Below are 24,845 nucleotides of genomic sequence, written 5' to 3'. Positions count from 1 at the left end.
TTAATTCTTTTAAAATAACGGTGTTTCGGGATTTTTTTTAGATTGGCTCACTCTATAAGTGGCCTACCTTGGGTCCCTTTTCAAAAGTCTACCAACTATGCCGGGTTAACACGTATACACGTATACACGTTCAGGTAAACTTCCTTAATTGAATTATATTGCTGAACCGTCCACATTTGAAGTCATTTAATACTTGATCGTGGTGCAAACACGCGCCAGTATCGAAGTAACGACATTTATCACCAGACTCAGTTAGATATGGTCCATAAATAAAATAAAGCATATTTACTTATGCTTGTTTCACCTGGATGGTATATTGCTTTGAAAAAAGTTGAAAATACAATATCAATCTATTAAGACTCGGTATTAGTAGAATTCCGAAAGTTTGAGAATACATAGGAGATCTACCAAGGCAGTTACATGAACAAGTTAACATTCAAACAAGGATGAAGTATTGAAAACATAGGATTGTAAACCATAGTAAAACAAAGCTCAAAAATACAAAAATGAAGTCTTACATTTACGTAGTGATTGGAATATTATTATTGTTAAAAGGTATGAAGAGAACATATATTTTCGTTATTTACTATTTCTTTTCTTTTCCTTTTTAATCTTCTTTCTTTCAAAATAATACTGTTCTGTTTATAAGACATCAACCTATTTAGAATAAAAATGCGATATACAGTAATTTAGTGGCAATCCCTTAATATGAATGTGGTAATACCTTTAAATTAGTCTTTCTATTGTTTGCAAATTGTCAGCTATAATGCTTACAAACGATATTTCTGGCAAACTAGATGTTTAAAGTCTTCAAGTATGTCATATCTGCCAGTTCGTATAAACTATGATTAAAGCTTGTTATTCATACTTTTTCAACTGAGTGCTAAGATTCTGAACCTGTGTACATTAGCAGTAAAGACAAACCAAAACGAAGCTTAAAAGGTGTGGAAACCTGAGAGAAAAAGAAGCAGTTCCTTTTTAAAGAATTATTTAGAAAGCTATCAGATTAACGAAACGTTATTATGATAGTTTTTCTGTAGTAATTTACAAAATATACATTTTCATTTTGTTTCAAAAAAAACATCAACTACGGTCGCTATTTAATTTATTATAAACTATTATATGAATGAGACGAATGTAAGAAAATGGAAAAATATCCATATCTTACAGTACAAGTGTGTTAATTTATTTTGTTTTCAAATAAGTTCTTTTTTTTTTATTATATTCAATTATATACCTATATAGAGTTATTTTCTTTCAGAACCATAGGTCATATTTTTTTCAGAATCAACCCGGACGATACCATGTTACAATGAAATATGCTTCAAGACATAACATGATGACCTGTGTCAGGTCATTATTTTCCATGAAAAAAATACTATCTACAATTTACATCAAAATTATATTCGTCTTTTGTTGACGATTTAGAAATTTATATTTTAATAGGCGTAAAACAAAATCTCCTTTGCCCGCATTTATATTTGAGAAACAAATAACGTGAAGTTTAGTTAATTTATCACCGCAATATATCAACTTTATCATGTATGTGAGATTTAACATATTCATTTGTAAGATTTTGAAAATGTTATTGAGTCACACTGAATAGGTTGATTGATTTTTGGTTGCTTGTTTAACGTCCAGTGGCAAATTTTTTATGCATGTTCAGGACGACACACACTGAATAGGAAATCATACTGTGTATATTTATATTCGTCTTCGTGTTAGTTTTTAACTTTTAAAATTTATGTATACCTTTAACTCTATCAAATGATCAACTAATAAGAAATTCTTATATTCTATTGAATAACCTTCACGTAACTCACAAAAGGGTCGGGTGGGGAGGGTATATAATTATATCCTCATTATCTGTTAAAAATATGTAATACTATTGAAAAGACAATCTTTCTGAATATTTCATTCGATTCAATTAAATTGTTGAAAAGATAACGACTTTTCCGCGATATAAATGTCATAACAAATAAAAAAGAAAGAATTAAAACGTTTATATATTAGACTAGATTAATTAGTGAGTTTTATTTCACATTCTAAAGAAGCCATAGGGCGTATTATACCTGAACGAAATAGAAAGGAATATATCACTTTATTGTGGTCGGTAAAATAGGATACTAAATTTTGCAAATCTTTATAAAAAATACTATTATTTTGACGGTATATAAGTCAGATAATGCATATTTTAAGGTTTTCTTGTCGTAGAACACACCTCGGGTGTCAGGATTGCCCAAAGAAATACCTTCCTCCAGTCGGTCTTTCATTTGATCAATTCTGACACCCCGTGGTGTGTTCTACGACAAGAAAATCCTTAAAATATGCCTTATCTAGAACTTAACCTTACACAATATTTACAAGCAAATATGACTATGGTGAATATTTTATATCCTTAAAGAATTTCAAGAGTGATAAAAATCTTATTTTTATTGTTAAGTCACATGAAATTTACTTCGTATGTACATTTCATCTCGATGCCCTTTCATACCATTTTGGGCTAATTTGTAAAAACTTAATCGGTTGTTATGATGGAGAAGGATTCCCCATGAACATGTTATATTGTTATTCAACAAAATTGTCTGTTTTTAAAACATAAATTAGAAAGGTGCCTTTGTTTATGATATATTTTGTCAATTTAAACACTTCACATCAAAGCATAAGTGTCACGAAACACCGATCATGAAAACAAATAGAATAAATACCAATATATAATGAGCGGACACCAGGTAGCTTTTAATTTAAATGTTGTATTGTGCTCAATTGTATAATTTGATATCATTATTTCATTTTTGAAGAATATCGATACTGATGAGGAAGGGCACGAAATGTTTGTGGCGAAATATTTGTCTTTTTATGTTTTTTTTTATATTATTTGTACACTATGCCTTTTGTTAGGTACACTTTAACAAATTTTCATAAAATACTCTACGGTAACAAACTAACAATGAAATGGCAAAAAACGTAAAACTACGGAAAGACAAACAACAGAACACAAAAAAACAAAGAAAGACTGCAACACGAATCTTATCAAAACCGGGGGGATGTTAGTCGCTCTTGAAGGGTAAGCAGCTCCTGCTCAACATGTGATACCCGTGTTGTTGCTCGTGTTAGTAGAGACCAGGTGATAAGTATAATAAGTTGGTCACGTTCGAGTAAAAGACGGGGGGATTGTGGTTACAATAATTGGAACATCCTCATCTATCTGTTAAACAGATATTCCAATACGACCAACAAACAAGTGATGGCGTGTGTAAAATCTTCAACGGGACGATTTCAACTTCCTCATTTGGAACTCCTGGTTAAATAGGTTCCTTGTAATCATCAATTTTTTATCGATGAAAACGAAATGAGAGCTATGTAATACCGTATCAAATGGAATATATATAAATATTCCCAATGCAGGGGCTGCTGGTATCTCGCTACATAGAATAGACAGTTTATAATTGGGAAGTTGCAATTGTTGTAATGTTTTCTTCTCAACCGACCCTCATTGTCAATTTCTAGATGTAAGTCCAAATAGGAGACAAACTTAACTTATCTGTTGTATGAACGTGTATTCTTTATTTCAAGTTTGATTGGAGAGATGAATTTAACGTAGTCACCAAACGTTGACTTATTTTGTGAAAGGATATAATCTATATAGAGTAACATGAAGTTGCAGGACAATGCTATCTGCTTTTCGATCTTTTTAATTGGAATGTCATATATGAAGTCAGCCACATATGTATAAGAAACAAAACGTCACGAAAATGTTTGAGTGTGTTGTGGTAACAAAATATTCATTTACACTTTAATTCTATCGTAAATTTTATTCATTTGTTTTATAATAACAAATATCATTTTAAATGCTACCTGCATGATTACACAATAAATATCAAATGCATTGTTGTATCATGAAAGGATTAAAAAAACATTGTTTGTCTTGACGTGTATAGAATTGCCTATCCAGAAAACTGATAAAATCATATGTCTCTCGTTACCATTCACATGCCACTGTTTCATTCAAAAAATAAAATGGCCACTTTTTTTTTATACTATAATATCACGGGAAATATAACTAGATTTTGTAAATGTAAATTTAACGTTACCATAATAAACAATCAAAATTGAAGTAAGCATGTTTAGGATGTGAACGTTTCATTTTATATACCTGACAATTCTAAAAGTATTTATTCTAAAAGATGAAATCACATAATGGCAAAGTGAAATATTACAGTATCAATAGTTATCAAAGGTATCAAATTAACCTTGAATTATAGAACTGTTGTGAATTCAAAAATAACGAAGCAAGTGTTGAAATGTTGAAGCATTATTTTTATACCTGAAAAGAAAATGTAAAGTTGAAAGAGCGCATGACAACTGGTGTAATAACATTGAAAGTGCGTATTCATGATATACAACCCTACCACTACATTCGTGACATGCATGTTAATTAATTATTGTTTTCTCAATTTCTGGACTGGGTTTGATTACAAATAATCTCAATTTGTATTAAAAAAACATTTATTATATAAAGAACACCGTCCTCCGCTGTAATGTATAATCGCAGGACACGCATTCTGGGTGAAGATAAAATGTTAAGCTTGATATATATATATAAATATTCATTTCTAATTTCACATTCACCGTTTGGATGTATAATACTGTGTGTGATATATACATAAATAGAATTAGTAAATAAACGTTACCAGTTTTCTTTCTGAGAATATTTTGTACGAAATGTAGGGAATGCATGAATCCCGCATACTATAAAACAGATGTCCCTAGTACTGTGCTATCTCAATCACTTCAAAGGTGTTATTGTCAAAGATTAAGATCATTGAAAGCAAGGTATTCTTTTTAGTTCAATTAAAATAATCTGAAATGTAGGAATGGTAAACTTACGATAGTTTCAGGAACTTAAAACTTATTTACTTAATGATACCGCCATTGTTTAACAACAATTCGTACGACATTCCTAGATCTTACGTCGGTCCTTCGTTTGATCGTTTTGATCGTTTCATAAACAATTGTAAGTAGAATTTAATCGTAAATTGGATCATCATATACAAGTCGTAACAGGTAATCGTAAGTCATATCGTAGTGATTTATCCTGTTGACATTTGTTAAACTAAACAATAACATTCCATGGGATGAACGGAAGACATTTGTTCATGTCATTTATTTCAATCATAAGTAACTGAAATTTTTGTTGTGCTAAAAAAGTTAAATTATCAATGCCATTTTTGAGAATGTTATTTATTCATTGTAGAATATTGAATTTTAAAATGGTATCATGATAGCACAATAAAAATATTGCTTGTTAAAAAAAACTGCAGCACTAAAAGTCTAAAAAGTTAACTGACCTCTTTAATTGTCAATTTATGTACCAATCAACGGACATGTAACGGGCTCTTGGTATACTCCATGTTCATAAAGTTTCGATAGGAACTTCTCTTCGTCTTGTATAGTTATGTTGTAAATCTACAGCAACACAGTCAGATTTCTGGAATAGTAAATTTGTCTCGCCAGGTGTTCAGTTATGATTATAACTTTTAAAACAGTATACATTGATTTCTAATGACATCTGTGCGGTCATTGGAATTGATTATTAGCTGCAGAACTTAATTTGACGGTTATGGTTAGTTTTTTTTCAATTGAAAATCAAGTTAAGTTTATGCTTTTCATAAATAACTGAAATAGATACAAGCTAATCGGGCTCTAAACAATATCATTAAACCGCCTGGAAAAACAACAGATGTGTAGAACTTAATAAATCTTCAATATAGATTCTACAGATCAGTCTTTTTATAGCATGGGATTGTTACTTTTTACATCCACAGAACTTATCGATATCGATATAATCAAAGCAATGTGCAAAGTTATGTATAATATATATGTATTCAGAGTTTGGGTACCATGTCATTAATCTGTATTTAAATACTTTGAGATAAAGATTGTGTATTAAATAATACGGTGAAAAAATATATTCATAAGACAAAATCATTACACGCACTTGAAAAATCTCAAGAAAAAGGAGCAGCGTTTTATTGTAACTTACATTTCATCTGAAAGTCATAACCAGGAATGCATTCTATCATTTGGGTTCGCAAAAATAAAGCATGTCGTATTTCTATTGTAACAAAAATTGTACCAAAATATATCATCAATATTTCAAACATTTTCGAAGTTACCATACAGCAAACGGAACGGTTTTGTGTTTTATGTATTTTTTAAGTTTGGTACTACAAATACTTTTAAAAACTTGATTTTATAAAAAGCAACGACATAACCTTAATCAAACTCGGCTGAATACGGCCACACATTTGACAAAATATTTGCTAAGTAATCACTATCAAAATACAATAATGTAATTTCAACCGTTTGAAGGAACTGAGTTAGATTGAAATTAATTTCTTCTAGTTGTCTCCCATAGACCGTTATTTGTTTTCCCGCGTTTCATGGGTAAAGCCATTCAGCACGACAGGGCCGACTCGACTAGACGTGTTTCTCAGTTGAAACTTTTTATCTTGCTTATGTGAATTTTTTTGATGTTATATGAAATGTTTTGATTTCAGTAGTAATTATAAATTACTTGACTATGTTTTGTCGACATGATATTATGTATCATAATGTGCAATTAAAATCAGCACATGGCATTGTCGTGTGGGTATTTAATTTGAACTTTAGTTCGGTTTTTATTAGTTTCATGTGCTTACAGTTGGGTAGTCTATGGGCGTAGTAATTGTAGAAGAATTAATAATTTTGCACTACGTCTTCTCATAACAATTCTGTTCTTATTCATTTAATCTGTTTCTATACAATCTAACACGTTAAGATCAACAAAAATGTGGTTAGGTATGATTGCCAATGAGTCAACTACCCAACATGACATGGGTGCTCCGTGCTATTGGTCACTGTACGGTGTTCAAAACCCATACCATAAAGTCTGCTTTATAATGCCCGACATGAAAAAATGTGAAACTATTCTAACGAGAATTGATAAATCAATAAACGAAAAACAAGTAGTGCAGACTTTAACCAACAACTTCCACTGATTTATGGGCTCCTGACTTAGAGTAGTCACTTTAAGACAGTCACTTTAGATATGTTTACAACATCCGCAGTCTTTAAGTAGGCTCGCGGGTATAAAGTTTTCAGAAAAAAATTAAACATTTATTTTTCATTACAAATTTTATTTATTACCTTAAGTAGTTGTTACTTTATCATATGGTACACAAATCTTTCCAAAATATCAATTCGTGTTGGCCCCAGGTGACCTTTAAAATGTAGATATCATTGAAAAAGCTCCAAATTATCTCCCTTTGGTGCAAAAATGCCATTTTGGGGCGTTAAAATTGAAATATTTTTTTAACTCATCGGTGACCTATATTTTTTATTGTTGTTTTCGAATAAGCTGTACATAAACTAAATAATTGTTGACCCCATTTTTTTAATTTCATTTTTAAAGTATAAGATAAAGTTCATTTATAAAAAAATATAGCGAAATCCTACAGTAAATAAAAAAAATGATTTAGACCCGCGAGCCCCCTTAAGTGCCTGTCCTAAGTCAGGAGCCTATAATTCATCAGATAATGAGGAACCAGAAATATGTACTTTCGAATCTTACGTACATGCATCAGCTAAATGTCCTTAAAAATATAAGAGAAGCAAAAAGTATGATAATTATTACTTTGCATATAACACTTGTTTGCTTGAAAAGTGGATATTTTCAAAACTTTGTAATCAATCCAGATACTATGTTATATTTTTCTTTTTAACTAGCGATCCGAATAAAAAATATCTAAAAATTATTTCGAATTACTACCGAAAGCAACATGCATTTCATGAATTATGATAACAATTTGCTCTTTTCATCTCTACTTTAAGATGCTAATTGTACCATCAACTTGATAGCTACCGCATACTTACAAAGATTTGTGTCACATGACGCTTATGATGGCACTGTACATTATCCAGAAGGGTAAGTTTATGCACATCTATTTTTATCATAAAAATTTGTATTACTGAGAAAGAAGGAAAGTGCATAAATCCTTTTAGATTGATAAGAAGATGTATAAACCATACAGTGTTTTACAAAATAATGAGTTTCTAGGTAACAAAAATCGTTTTGCTATATGCTTTACTTTATTTAATCAAATACAGACTGACACAAATGAGTTGAAGTTAGAATATATTGTAAAGTACAGACCACTTTTAAAGTGATGTTTATTCCAAATTTAAGAATGAGACGCTTGTTTAAAATTAACTTTCCTTGTTTGTGTTTATGGTACATGTACATTATAATGAAATGACCTTACTGTAGTAAGTTTTGCACAATCTTTGCTAAAACTAACTCATTAATATGATATGCATACACACACTCATGATGTGCAGTCTGTGTTCGATTGTTAGATAGATTGTTAGTTTTTAAGATACAAAACAATGTATATTGATCATGCATTAATTTGATTTACATTGTGATACAAAAGTATTGCTACATATATATAGTGATACTACATTTGAAGTCAGTCAGAATTCTTATTTTTTTTAAATCGTTTCTCAACTAACGAACTGTTCTTTTAAACAAGAAATATTTACATTTAGATAAATCTTATATATTTACAGCTGCATCTCATAAAGAATATTGATCTTTAATTGTACAAATGTATCAGAGATATAATGAGTATAAAACATCTCTGCCTTCTTAAATAGACATAGGATCATAAAAATCTGTATATTTGATATGGGAGTTTTTATACATAGATACAAAGGACAGACATAGAAATTCCAATATCTACATGTAATCAATTGAACAATTGATTGTTGGTTGCTTAACGTCCAGTGGCAAATATTTCATGCATATTCAGGACGAGAACAAGTTCACAATAAATACAATAGGTAGGTGGATACGATAAAGGCCATCTGGGATGATGGTCGGAGGAATTTGGACTGCCACTGGAAAATGAGGGTATATTGAATAGGGACAGACATTTTGCCTTGCAACAGGCCACATACGGACCCCTCAAAGAGTTGTTGCAAGGGTTCTTAACGTGCAAAGAGCGTGGCACTCTCTTTACACGAGGCATCGGATTTAACGTCCCCCTTCTGACCGGACGTGACTGCGAACTTGATACATCCCGCACAGCCAAACGGACGCCCCACTTCGGCAAGCGTTTTACTGCCGGTCGGGAGAAGAACAAGTGACCATATTTCTATACCCCAGTCACCCTAGGGGTTTCAATATGAAGAAGTTGACTTCTTATTTTGAAAGGTAAATACAAATTGACTGTCAATTCTTTCAAAACCAGAAACTGTAGCCGGTACTCTGAAAGTATGTTGCAAAACAAACTTTCCAAATATTTCTGTTATCTTAAAAATCATAGCTACCATTGGGGTGACGAGTTGCGAATGTGAGCGATCCAACAGTGAGTTATCACTTTTAAAAACCTACCTGAGAATAACTATGGGCCAATCGCGTTAAACGGACTTGCGTTGATACATGTGCACTACAGTTTTGAACTTAACATAAAACAAATTATAGATAACTTTGCAAGGAAACACCCGCGATGCATGATGTTGAATGACCTGATAAACGACTCTTTGTTAAATTAGTAAATGTTGAACAATTTTACGTAGAACTATTTTTACCGATTCGGAACATTTTAGCTAACTTTTTTTTTACAGCTTGCCTAATTCAGATGACAGTTGTATGTTGTGCTATTTTAGATTGCAAGATATTGCATAGAGTCTTAAATAAAAATCAGTTTTACATGTCTTTAAATTCCTTTACCTAGGAATATGTGCATTGCATGGTGTTGTCCAAATTCATGATCTTCCATAATGTCGAAGGTATTTTTTAACCTTTTTCATACCATTCAATATTCATTTGGGACCACCCCCAAATTTTTTTCTGGATCCGCCACTGACAACTCTGACAGTCTTGAAATATTGTACATAATAGGCTTATTTAGATTATATATAGTTCATTTAACTAAAACTGTTTTTTCAAAAAGAATGAACGGGTTAGACAGACAACATCTTATGATAAAAAATATTGACAAATCTGACTGAATCAGATTTAAAGGCAGAACAATGGACATTTGTATACTTGTGCTTCTTGTGTGATCTTTTCTTTTTGCCATAACCACATATAATGGAAAAGTGTCTTTGTGTGTTGGAAAGATTGACAGTAAGGAAATTAAATGTAATATGAAATTATAGAAATGAAATAATCTTTCAAAATATGTACATAACATGAACTATACAGACAAATTTGTCCTTAGATCTATAAACTTTGGATATGGGAAGGGCCAAATGTCTGTCACCCAGAGGCAGGGAGTGATTACATGTATTCCAAAAGATGGTAAACCAAAACAATTTCTTAAACATTGTAGACCTATTACTCTTCTAAATTCTACATATAAATTGGCATCAAGCTGTATAGCAGAGAGAATAAAATCTGTTTTGTCAAAATTAATAAGTTCGGATCAAACTAGTTTTGTTCCAGGTAGATATATAGGCGAAAATTGTCGATTAATATATGATATTCTACATTTTACTGAAGAAAATGATATTCCAGGAATGCTCTTGCTAATTGATCTTGAGAAGGCATTCGATTCCATGTCTTGGTCATTTCTTTATGATACATTAAGATATTTTAATTTTGGTGAATCCGTGATATCCTGGGTTAAAACCTTCTATAACAGTATGACAGCTGCGGTGACACAAAACTGTTGTCTCTCAGAATTCTTCACTATAGAGAGAGGCTGTTGACAGGGAGATCCTATATCCCTTATATTTTCTTGCTATGTGCAGAAATATTAGGCATTTTGGTAAGAAATAGTATGGAGATAAAGGGTATTACTATAGATGATATAGAATTTTGTACTTTCTCAATATGCAGATGATACATCATTAATATTAGATGGCTCGCCAGAATCGCTCGATGCATTTCTTCGTGTTCTCCAATTGTATGCTGAAATCTCGGTACTTAAGATTAATATAGAAAAAAACAAGTGTTATTTGGAAAGGTAGCAAAAAACATAGCCAGATTCAAATTTGTGTAAAGTGGGGATTGAAATGGGACTCCAGTACATTTAAGCTACTTGGAATTACGTTTTCAGTCGACCTAGATAGAATGATTACTTAATTTAAATTATAGGACAGTTTTAGATAATATAGACAGCACTTTGAAAAAATGGTCAAAACAGTATCTCACCCTCTTTGGAAAGATTACCATTTTAAAAACTTTGGTTATAGCTAAATTAAATCATCTGTTTCTATCTACCCCTAGTCCAGATGAGAATATGTTACGTAATTTTAAAACAAATAAGATGTATGCGTTTATCTGGGATAATAAACCAGACAAGGTCAAGCGAGATCTTTTATGTCAAGATTATATAAGGGTGGTTTAAAAATGCTTAATTTGAAACCATTTATACAGGGACTAAAACTTACATAGGTAAGACGTCAGTATAATTCGAATTCAAAGTGGGTGAGATTAGTCTCTATTGTGGAGCAAATAAATTTTATTGAAATAAGTTATATTGGGCCTATTAAAAAGCTCATCAAATAAATTTTGGCAAGAAGTTTTTGATGCTTGGAAAACCCTTAATCAAATTAGAAACCCAAGATGTATTGATGAAATTCTATCGTATTCTTTATGGGAGGTAGAAAACTTTAAAATTTGTGGTTCAAGAGTCTACTATAAAAACTGGGCAAATGCGGGAATTTGACAGTGCAAGATTTGTTACATGACCAGGGCAAAGTTATGTCATTTCAAAATTTCAAACAATTATATCAATTTAGGCCAAATATTTTACATTATTATGGATTAGCACATTCGCTTAATGAGTGGTTAAACACGATCAATATTGAAGTAAAGGAGAAAAAAATTCATGCAATACTACCTTTTAACATAAGTATCTTTTTTAATCAAAAAAAGGTTCAAAGGAAATGTACAAAGTATTGAATGAAAAATATGTTACATTTGCTGAATAGGAAAAATGGGAGAACCATCTTAATATGACTGGTATTAACTAGAAAAAATACACACTTCGTGTACAAAATATAGTAAAAGCACTAATAGGCTTTGCTAGTTCCAATATAGAATTATCCATAGAATTTTGGGAACTAATTCACTACTTTACAAGATGTAAATAAATAGTAACAACATATGTACAATTTGTAAAGAAGGACCATAGACCATAGAACATTTATTTTGGAGCTGTCCGATGGTTGCCAGTCTCTGGCATGCACTACATATCTGCATTTTTGAAATGACAAATACTGAACTGCCTTTGAATATTATAATTATTTTATTTGGTATCTACGAAAATGTTTAAATTGAATTTTGTTAAAAATAAGATTATTCTACTTTCAAAATACTAATATATTTACCGAACAAAACTACAAGAAGTCTTGCCAAATTTAAATGCTTTAAAAAACTATTTAAAGGAACACTTGAAATTAGAAAAATACATTTCATTTTAAAAACCTCTCTGTAGAGGAAAATAACAAATACTGGAGTCATTGGGCCCCTATCATGGAATAAATAATAAGTGTTAAAATTTGATTGGAACACTACTTATGTATATTGCAAGAACACACAAGATTTCAATGTTATAAGGTATTTATTTATTTTTAACCTATTATTGCACCATCATATATATTCAATTGTTGTTTTATTATTTAATACTTCCTTTGTGTGAAAATGCCATTCTGTACACCTTTGTTCATACATGTTGTACTAGTCTATTTGTTACAATAAAGAAAATTCACTATAAAAAAAATTCGTTTTTGTATGAACTATTCAGAAAGAAAATATACATCGGATCAAACGAGCAAGCAAAAAGTTAGAAAAAGTGATAATATAAACGTGTGATAATCAAATGCTTAGATATTTATCACGTGCCTTTCCGTAACTTTATCGCATGGCATTCAGCTAGCAGGTGATACTGGGCAACTTCCGGAAAATACACCTCAATGGCACGTTTTCAGTGAAAAACATTACAAATTAAGAAGGGTACAAAATATTTTTTGGAATACTGGAAAGTGTATTGTTTAAAAGTAAAAAAACAACAAACAAATTATAAAATAAATGCATTTTTATTAAAAGTAAAAAACATAATCGTGTTGTTTATTCTTTAGTTTTTATGTTGTGTTATGTGTACTATTGTGTGTCTGTTTGTCTTTTTCATTTTTAGCCATGGCGTTGTCAGTTTATTTTCGATTTATGAGTTTGACTGTCCCTCTGGTATCATTCGTTCCTTTTTAGAAAGTTGCTTTAAAAATGTTGACTTTCCAAACAGTATTACGTATGTGTATTGGTGGAATTCTTTTTTCATCGTCCATGTTAAAAAATATCATACTGCTGTTTTTCTTCTCTGGCTGTTGCGGCATATTATTGAAAGTTTTCATATCAAATGTAGTTACATTTGGGGTCCGCCGTCCTGAACTTTTCACTCTTTCAACTTCTATTTGAGGATCACGTAAAATATAATAATAATCTAGCGGGACGGCTGCAGTGCAGGCGATTTGGTGTCACGATATCACAGTAGCATGGGTTCGAATCCCGGCGAGGGAAGAACCAAAAATTTGCGAAAGCACATTTACAGATCTAACATTGTTGGGTTGATGTTTAGACGAATTGTATATACATTATGTACACAGCCATGCATCACCATCATTGATGGCGATCCGATGGATACATCTGTTGTAGAGTTGTCACTGGCTCAGACGTACTTATAAATATAATTATTTTCTGTGACTGTATATTACATTAATTTGTAGGATCCTTTACTATAGATAATTTAGCTGATCTGTAACAATAACATCTTCATGACTTGTATACCATGTACTGTAGTACGCCGCTAGATTAAAACTGACGAGGAAAGGTAACACACGGCCAGCGAAAGCTCTTTTTTTTTTGAGAGCCCAGGTGGTCGTGTGGTCTAGCGGGACGGCTGCAGTGCAGGCGATTTGGTGTCACGATATCACAGTAGCATGGGTTCGAATCCCGGCGAGGGAAGAATCAAAAATTTGCGAAAGCAAATTTACAGATCTAACATTGTTGGGTTGATGTTTAGACGAGTTGTATATACATTATGTACACAGCCATGTATCACCATCATTGATGGCGATCCGATGGATACATCTGTTGTAGAGTTGTCACTGACTCAGACGTACTTATAAATATAATTATTTTCTGTGACTGTATATTACATTAATTTGTAGGATCCTTTACTATAGATAATTTAGCTGATCTGTAACAATAACATCTTCATGCCTTATATATCATGTACTGTAGTACGCCGCTAGATTAGAACTGACGAGGAAAGGTAACACACGGCCAGCGAAAGCTCTTTTTTGAGAGCCCAGGTGGTCGTGTGGTCTAGCGGGACGGCTGCAGTGCAGGCGATTTGGTGTCACGATATCACAGTAGCATGGGTTCGAATCCCGACGAGGGAAGAACCAAAAATTTGCGAAAGCAAATTTACAGATCTAACATTGTTGGGTTGATGTTTAGACGAGTTTTATATATATATATTACCTGAAGATCTGCGAAAGCAGTGAAAGTACTAGTAAAAAAGTGATGCATTGAAACCGTTATTATCTTTTAATAATTTTCTTATATATATATATATATAGAGAGAGAACTTTTAATGTATTAATTAGCGTGTTTAAGTTATATTCTTAGACATTTATATAATTTTAATTCTGTAACTGTATCAGTTTATTTTCACAAACTGATCCGCGCTTAAATAGATTGAATGATGATTGTTGCTATTTTTAGACATTATATATATATATAATTACATATATAATCAGGCATATTTGGGAATTGACCCCCTTTATCTAACTAATAACATTGAGAATGGAAATGGGGAATGTGTCAAAGAGACAACAATCCGACCATAGAAAAAACAACAGCAGAAGGTCACCAACAGGTCTTCAATGTAGCGCACCCGGAGACGTCCTTCAGCTGGCCCCTAAACAAATATATACTAGTTCAGTGATAATGAACGCCATACTCATTTCCAAATTGTACACAGGAAACTAAAATTAAAATAAGACAAGACAAACAACGGCCGGAGGCTCCTGACTTGGGACAGGCGCAAAATGCGGCGGGGTTAAACATGTTTATGAAATCTCAACCCTACCCCTATACCTCTAGCTAATGTAGAAAAGTAAAGGCATAACAATACGCACATTTAACAATTCAGTTCAAGAGAATTCCGAGTCTGATGTCAGAAGATGTAACCAAAGAAAATAAACAAATTGACAATAATACATAAATAACAACATACTACTAGCAGTTAACTGACGTGCCAGCTCCAGACTTCAATTAAACAGATTGACAGATTATGATTTCATCATATGAATATCAGGCACAATCCTTCCCGTTAGGGGTTTAGTATCATACCATCATAACATATTTGAGAGGAACATAACCCGTGTCATGCAAACAACTGGTTTTTGAATAAATGTGTTTAGTTCCGATGCAAAGACTCTATATTAAGTGAATCAATATCAACGCTAAAATATGCAATCTTTAATGACCTGACAACAGTATCGTAACTATATCCCTTCTTAATAAGTCTATTTAAAGGTTTAGTTAGTTTCTAAGGAGAATACTGACATTTTTGTGCTTTATAAAAAATATTTCCATAAAAAATTGGATATGAAATACCTGAACGTATAAGAAGTCTGCATGTTGAGCTATAATTACGAATGATGTCCTTGTACCGATGATAAAATTTAGTAAATGTTTGATAAGTTTGTGATATCGAAAACCCTGGTGTAATAATTTTCAGTAATACATAAATTTCTATAATGTTTTTAACATGTTTTAGTAAACATTCATCAGATACTTTCTAGATAAAAAAAAACATAAAACAATTATTGGTCACCCATGTCAGATGTTTTGAGCTGTAATTATATAAGATATTACGATGGAGCTGAAGATTACATACAACACTGATATCTTTTTCTATTGTAGCTAGTTAAATTGATACAGATAATCTTCATGTACTATATTATGAATACATAAATGTATTTTTGATTGCAGTAATTATTCACGAGATTGGTTGATAACCGGAGAAATAGCAAACTACACGATTACAATAGAATTCGAGGCATGTGTCATAGAGAATATCAAGGGATTGTGTCTTTTTGAAGACGTCTTTATTTACGATGGTATGTTAACCTTAAAATACCTCTATAACTGACTGATAACTACACATAGACAAGCAGTATCAGAAATCAAACCATACAAACAGAACGCCGTCTTACTTAGAATTAGACAACATGAAAAATAAAAAACGATAAGGACATTTTTCCATTGCAATACATACATGTTTGAACTCAGATGTCCTTTTTTAATCAATCTCTAAAAACAGAGCTAGAAACACTTTTGAATATTTAATTGAAGAAGTTAGCGTTTTCGTTTGATCATTTTAAATTTCTGAATGGTCGTTTAAAAGTGTTTGCAGTAAACAAATCTGTATTTTTGTGGGATAATGTATGTTGATGTTTTGCTTACAAATATGACCTAGCGAGAGAAGGTTTTCATATATATTTTTTTCTATATTTGAATTCTTGAATATTTCATTCAAAATAGTTCGGTAGTCTGCAGTCTGAAACATATCTGAACTAAGAATTGAATCTTGGTAAACATAGAATATTTTTAAATGAATTTGTTTTAGAATAAGAATCTAAAAACTACGAGTACTCTGAGAAAGTTCCTTGTCGATTTTTCCTTTTGATAGTTTGCATTATCGAACTGATTTTTATAGTTTGTTACTATATGGGGCTTTGTCGCCACAGATCCATGTTGATGGGAGAGTTGAGTGTTTATCCTTATCCATTTCTGGTGCTAGGCTTAAATCAGGAAAATATCATTCAGATGTTATCGTTTGTAGCTATCTCTCTTAATTTTGATTTTTGGATTACTTAGACCGCTTATTTACGTGTTTCCTTTGAATTCCTAATTTTTCACATTTTGTCCTGCTGAATATTTGGTAAGGGTTTGTTCATGGTAAGACCGTTCAGCGTTCTATAATCTACGTATGTCAGTTTGTTGGACTTTAAAAGTTTAGGTGGATATTTGTCTCATTCGAATCTACACCACAAGCCCTTTCTTCTTTATACAACTAATCACCTCTAGTGTTTCTGCGTTTGTATTTTGCAAACATGGAGCTTGAAAATTACATTCAATGGTACTTCTTTGCACTGTAAACGTTAATACTCGAAATGTTTTCAGTACACCAGCCAATATAGAGTTTTTAAGATTGCACACTTTCACGTGAGCAGAGTAAGCTGGTTGGCATTTGTTAATCTCTGTTTGATTTATTCAAAACTTTTCAGTTGTATTTTTACATTGGTATATTATTGAAACCCGTATTTTCACATCTATATGTCTTCTGGTAGTTTGTGTTGGGTAGTATCTGTCTTAATTAAGTTTATCTCCTTATTTTCAAATAGAAAAAATTGATCAGATATATTTCAGGGTTGATAAGTTTTTTAATTCTATTTCTGTGTATATTTTTTCAAAGGATCCAACTCAACCGCAACTCTCCTTTTGCAAACGTGCTGTGGCACTCGAAATCCTCCTCCTTTCACATTGCAAAGTACAGATGGAACTGTGTACGTTCTATTTACAACTGACGATACAATTGCAGCAGAAGGTTTTCGTGTTAGCTACATCCTACAAGGAGCACCAACAAGTACTGTTAGTAGTACAACTATACAAGTCGCTACAAGTATGTAAAACATAATAAGTTTCTTTAAAGTCGTTGTAACAGTATTAACTGACAATAGTGTTTAAAAGGACATTTGCTCTTATTTAACAAGAAGATAATTTATAAGACTGTTTTTAATTAACTATTTTTAGGCATAATTCACTTTGATTTAAACTTATTTTAATGCTGGAGTCTATTATGACAAATTTTCTGAACTGACATAATAAGGTGTTTTAGCACATTAATCTTTAAAATAAAAAGTACTGTAAACTTATTGATATAGTTATTTTCAGTTTGCTTTTCACATCACTGGGCATCCGTCGTTCGTTGTCTTTCGTCGTCGTCATCAAACTTTTACGCAAATTTTCTCCTCTAAAACCTATGAGCCAAATTAAACAAAACCTGGCCAAAATCATCATTTAGGCATCTTGTTTTTAAAATGAGAGCGATTACCCGCCTGCCACACAAGCTGGTTGACATGGATAAAAATAGAACATTTGAAAACCGCAATAAATTAAAAAAAAATGGACAGGAGCAAAAAAAATTTCATGTTCAGCTCTAACTATTGTTTATCAAAATTAAAACTGTCAGACGACTTCTTATATGAGTTGTTGCCCTAAAATGACGAATTTTACAATTTTGTATTTTTACCCTATTATCTAAAAAATAACAAAATTATCAGCAAATTCAGAGCTTCAAATAAATTGACAAGACCAAAATCCAGAAGACTAATTTTTAGAGTTATTACTCTTCAATGACGATTTTTACCATCGTTTTGAGTTTTTGCCTCCTATCTTAAAAAAAATTGTAATAGATAGATAAAAAATATAATAAAAAAAATAATCAGCAAAACTATAAAAATTGACCAACAAGATCTACAAATCAGCCTTATGGTCAAGATCTTAAGTTAAACTAAAATTATTAGTCGTTTCTAATATTTTTTTCATTATTTTATTGTTTGTGCCTTTTATCTTGAAAACGAAAACTATAATATATAGATAGAAACTTTCGATATGAATTACAACTAGAGGATCTAAAGAGCCTGTATCGCTCAACTTGGTCTATGTCAATATCAAACAAATGAAGCAGACGGATTCATGACAAAATTGTGTTTTGGTGATGGTGATGTCTTTGTACATCTTACTTTACTAAACAGTCTGTCTTGCTGCTTACAATTATCTCTATCTATAATGAACTTGGCCCAGTAGTATATATTTGTTTAGGAGCCAGCTAAAGGACGCCTCCGGGTGCGCGAATTTTTCGCTACATTGAAGACCTGTTGGTGACCTTCTGCTGTGGTTTTTTTTTCTATGGTCGGGTTGTTGTCTCTTTGGCACATTCCCCATTTCCATTCTCAATTTTATTAGTTGAAAATGTTTATAAAAATTTACAAATTTTATACTAAATTGTAAAAAATTGACTATAAACATGATAAAGGACAATTACTCCTTAGGGGGTCAATTGACCATTTCTGTCATGTTGACTTATTTGTAAATCTTACTTTGCTGAAATTTCTGGGCAGATAGATCTTACCCTGATAAACAATTTATCTCCAATCAGATTTGTTCTTAATGCTTTGGTTTTTGAGTTATAAGCCAAAAACTGCATTTTACCACTATGTTCTATTTTTAGCCGTGGCGACCATCTTGATTTGGTGGCCGGGTCACCGGACACATTTTTAAAACAAGAATCCACAAAGATGAATGTGGCCAAGTTTGGATTAATTTGGCCCAGTAATTTCAGAGGAGAAGATTTTTGTAAAAGATAACTAAGATTTACGAAAAATGGTTAAAATTGACTATAAAAGGCAATAACTCATAAAAGGGTCAACTGACCATTTCTGACTTTTGGTTTATTTTTATCTACTTTGCTGAACATTATTGCTGTTTATAATAATATTCAAGATAATAACCAAAAACAGCTAAATTTTCTAAACATTACCAATTTAGGGGCAGCAACCAAACAACGGATTGTCCGATTCATCTGAAAATTTCTGGGCTGATAGATTTTGACCTGATAAACAAATAAACTCCTGTCAGATTTGCTCTAAATGCTTTGGTTTTTGAGTTATAAGCCAAAAACTGCATTTTACCCCTATGTTCTATTTTTAGCCGTGGCGGCCATCTTGATTTGTTTGCCGGGTCACCGGACACATTTTTTAAACAAGATACCCTAAAGATGATTGTGGCCAAGTTTAAATTAATTTGGCCCAGTAATTTCAGAGGAGAAGATTTTTGTAAAAGATAACTAAGATTTACGAAAAATGGTTAAAAATTTACTATAAAGGGCAATAACTGCTAAAAGGGTCAACTGACCATTTCTGACTTTTGTTTTTTTTTATCTACTTTGCTGAACATTATTTCTGTTTACAGTTTATCTCTATCTATAATAATATTCAAGATAATAACCAAAAACAGCAAAATTTCCTTAAAATTACCAATTCAGGGGCAGCAATCCAACAACGGGTTGTCCGATTCATCTGAAAATTTCAGGGCTGATAGATCTTGACCCGATAAACAATTTTACGTTGTCAGATTTGCTCTTAATGCTTTGGTTTTTGAGTTATAAACCAAAAACTGCATTTTACTATTATGTTCTATTTTTAGCCATGGCGGCAATCTTGGTTGGTTGGCCGAGTCACCGGACACATTTTTCTAAACTAGATACCCTAATGATGATTGTGGCCAAGTTTGGATTAATTTGGCCGAGTAGTTTCAGAGGAGAAGATTTTTGTAAAAGTTAACGACGACGGACAACAGAAGACGGACGACCGACGCCGGACGCCGGACGCAAAGTGATGGGAAAAGCTCACTTTGCCCTTTGGGCCAGGTGAGCTAAAAATGACAACATGATTGAAATTGTCAATCAATTCTTAATATAGAGCTGTGCATTTAATCATGAGTTTTGCTACATGTAAAAAGTCGCCACATACATTTGATTGAAGATATAGATGAGCGACACAGGCTTTTTTGAGAATCTAGTTTTTTTGTTTGTTTCTCAAATCACTACGTTTTGAATTCATTTAGATATTTTACCCTCATATTTATCAACATATTTTTTTTAGTGTCATTTTCATAAATATTTTCGTTTCAGGTAAAAAGGAAGAAAACACCTTATTATATATAATAATAGCATGTGCTGTAACAGCTTTACTTATTATAATTATCATAATACTTATCTGTGTGGTGTGTTGCAAGAAGAAAAGTGTCTAAGAGACATTTGTTCTTACTTAATGAGAAGATTACTTATATGACACTGTCGTTGTTTGTAAATAACAATTTCTATGCATTATTAACTATGATTCAAACTAATTTTAATGCTTCAATCTATTATGATAATTACAAATTTTCTGAACTGACATATTTAGGTGTTTTAGCAGATAAATCTTAAAAACAAATAGTTAATAAACTCTTAGATATATTGTCCTCCAAAAACCTCTGGGCCAAATTTAACAAAACCTGGCCAAAATCATTATTTAGGTATCTTGTGACCGATGACCCCGCCAGCCACACAAAATGGCTGACATGGGTAAAAATAGAACATTAAAAACCGCAATAAACAATGAATATTTGGACAGGAGCAAAAATGTTCAAATGTTGAGTTCTAACTATTGTTTATTAAAATTTGAAATGTCAGACGACTTCTTATATGGGTTATTGCTCTAATATGACGAATTTTACTATTTTGTATTACCTTATTATCTAGAAAGTAGCAAAAATCCTCAGCAAGATCAGAACTTCAAATACATTGACAAGACCAAAATCCAGAAGACTATTTTTTAGAGTTATTACCTTACAATGACGATTTTTGCCATTGTTTTGAGTTTTTGCCTCTTCTCTTAAAATTTTTTTTTTAAAAATCTAAGTAACAAAAATAATCAGCAAGACAAACAAAATTTATCAACAAGACTGGACCTACAGATATAGCCTAATGGTCGAAATTAGAAGTTAAATTAAAGTTATTAGTCGTTTATAATATGTTTTTCATTATTTTATTTTTTTTTTGCATTTTGTGCATTTTATCTTAAAAACGAAAACTATAATATATAGATAGAAACTTTCGATAGAAAAATTGTCAGTAGGAAAAGATTTACAAAAATGACAACATGACTGAAATTGTCAATAAACTCTTAATAGAGCATTTCCTTTAATCATGATTTTTGCCTTATGTAAAAAGTCGCCATATACATTTGGTTGAAGATGAAGATGAGCGACACAGGCTCATTAGAGAATCTAGTTTTTTGTGTTTCTCAAATCACTACGTTGTGATATCATTTAGATATGAATTTGAGCCTCAGATTTATCAATATATATATTTTTTGATGTCATTTTCATAAGTATTTTCGTTGAAGGTAAAATAGAAGACAATACCTTATTATATATCATAATTGCACATGCTGTAATAGCTTAACTTGTAATAATCATCATAATACTAATCTGTGTGATATGTTGCAAGAAGAAATCTAAAGCTTAGATAACAAGACAAAGGGTTCGCAAAAAATTTCGCATATCAGTACCTAAACCTGTACGTGTAGTGGTAATATCAGTGAATGGTTCCAAGGCTGACCTAGTTTTAGATTCAGTATCACAAAAAATAAATAGTATAAACAACCCAATACGAAGGACATCAAAACTACACCCAATACGAAGAATATCAAAAGTGCATCCGATAAGAAGGAAAAGAGCAAAGAAGGAAGTAAAGTACAAAAAGACAAAAGAGTATTTTATTTAGATAAACAGCATGTTGAGAATGCAGAAAATGTCAAAATCCTGAATTTTCGACATCTGAGACGACAAAGATAATACCTAAACATCATGAACACGTTTTATTAGATATAGAAGAAATAAGTAAGCCAGGCAGAAATACAGAGAATACAAATTCAGGATAAGAACAAATACGCACTAACGAAAATAAAGAAATTTCACATGAAATAAAGAGAACGAGAACTTTCACATCTAAAAAAAATCAGAAGATCAACAGAGGGTATTAAAAGAAGACTTAAAAATTGAAAACAGAACTTTGTCTAAAAAAATGCCACCAACATCAAATAAAAAAAACGACGACACTGCAAAAACAGCCAAGAAGAAAGAGACAAAATAAAAGTGGAAACAATCACGCATAAGAATAAAGAGGAAATACAATCTGCTAAGACAAAGGATAACAATAAAAATAATAGTAGGGCGGAAATACATTTTGCATAATAAAAGATTAACATATTGTGCAAAAAATGTATTGACAAAATCAGAATCAGGTAGCGATCTTTTTGAAAACGAAATAAGTTTCTTTGGGGGAAATGGAAATTCATCTTACAAGATCCCGAAACCAAATGAAGATTTCAATCTAAGGACATAACAACCCGCCAGATGAATGTTACTTCGATTGATAATACATTGGAGGAGAGCTCACTTACTAAAGAAGTTAAATATAACGATTATTATACAAAATCAGACAACCAGACAAAGCTGCAAACATGGTATTTAACATTACTTTCTTTAAAAGTTCAAATAAAACGCCACCAAATATAACCTGACAAAATAAGAGCGAAAAGTAATTCATTCGAACATTTCTGTAAACAAAATACTTCTACCAAAACTTAATGAGGAAAATTATGAAGAAAGGATAGAAAACTTAAAGAATACTTATCATGCGCATTCAAAGTATTGCCATAATTTTCGAAACATAGCGAGAGCACGATCTCAGATCGACTTCGAAATACAACAAAAACCAACAGCAGATAGAGAAAATCCTTTGTAAGCTCAGCATAAGAACAATAGTATTGAAGTAAAAGGTAATCAACAAGTAATAAAGGCAACAGTTATACGTCGAACGCGTACCATGGGTGTTGATGAACTTCGAGACGAGAGTATTCCTGATCTAATTCCTAGATCACAAGTTAAAAAATATATGCAAATTTATAAAGGTTATAAATTCAGTAGCAGGTCTTCCTGGTTAGCCTTTGTCTATTTGATTTTCTATTATAATAACTTTTTGTATATATATATATATATATATATTTATATAAATAGTAATTGTAACATTCCTATCTTGTCATGTGCACACTTTATTTTATATACTATGTATTATTATTTCATTCTTTGTACCAATGTGTATACAGTGGTTTTAAAGAATAAAATTGTCTGTCTGTCTGTCTGTCTGTCTGTCAAGCATTTAGCATATTACAAATGAGAACAACAGTATGCTATGAAGATCTTGCTAAAAGTCGTCCTCTTGTGCTACATCCTTTGCTGGTAAATCAACGACAGGAATCCCCTGACCTTCAAAATCTTTGGACGCCTTGACGATATGATAGTTTGAATACAGGTGTAAAAGTTAGCCTAAATTTGCAAGAAAACGAGTGCCGTGTAATCCTATAAAATGTATATATTAATATATTAACTGGATAAAGGCAGATGTGGTGTGAGTGCCAATGAGACAACTCTCCATCCAAATAACAATTTAAAAAAGTAAACCATTATAGGTTAAAGTACGGCCTTCAACACGGAGCCTTGGCTCACACCGAACAACAAGCTATAAAGGGCCCCAAAATTACTAGTATAAAACCATTCAAACGGGAAAACCAACGGTCTAATCTATATAAACAAAACGAGAAACGAGAAACACGTATGTGTTACTTTTTATATACTGCACGTATGTGTTACTTTTTATATACTCTGTGGTATTAACTGTTGTCACTACATTGTTTGAGTTTAAACTCTTATATGTAATTTGAAAAAAAAGGGATTTTTCTTGTTAGGATTAACAATTCCTTATGTGATTTTATGTACACCAATATGGGACGTTAATCATGATATGGTTTTATCGTATCATGCATTTTTGTATGGCACCTCTTCATTCCAATGTAAATATAACCGTGCTCAGTCTCATTGTGGTTCGTAGGCTATACTGATCTAAATATGAAAGACCGGTTAAAAAAAGAATCTATGCATAAATAAATAGTTTTGGTGCCATTCGATTGTATCAGCTCTTTATAGTTGACATTATGTTTTGAATGTTCAATTGTGTTGGCATCGAACATCACCGAAGATACATTTATCGTCAAAATGCGCTCTAATACAGTAATATTGGTATCGTTTATAATACATGTAAAACTGCTGC

The 24,845-nt window shown here is 31.7% G+C and overlaps 1 long non-coding RNA gene across 1 annotated transcript; it reads left to right on the top strand.

Moving 5' to 3' along the window:
- Positions 1-253: 253 nt before the first annotated feature.
- On the top strand, positions 254-16,180 carry LOC139485154 (uncharacterized). The gene is made up of 3 exons (XR_011655262.1): positions 254-555; positions 7,876-7,969; positions 16,058-16,180. It is a non-coding gene; the product is annotated as an uncharacterized lncRNA (long non-coding RNA).
- The last annotated feature ends 8,665 nt before the right edge of the window (positions 16,181-24,845 follow it).

The sequence above is a fragment of the Mytilus edulis genome, chromosome 8, assembly GCF_963676685.1.
Source record: "Mytilus edulis chromosome 8, xbMytEdul2.2, whole genome shotgun sequence".
Classification (NCBI taxonomy): Eukaryota; Metazoa; Mollusca; class Bivalvia; order Mytilida; family Mytilidae; genus Mytilus; species Mytilus edulis.
Note: the sequence above shows the minus strand (reverse complement) of the source record. Positions and strands in the feature narration are given on the sequence as shown.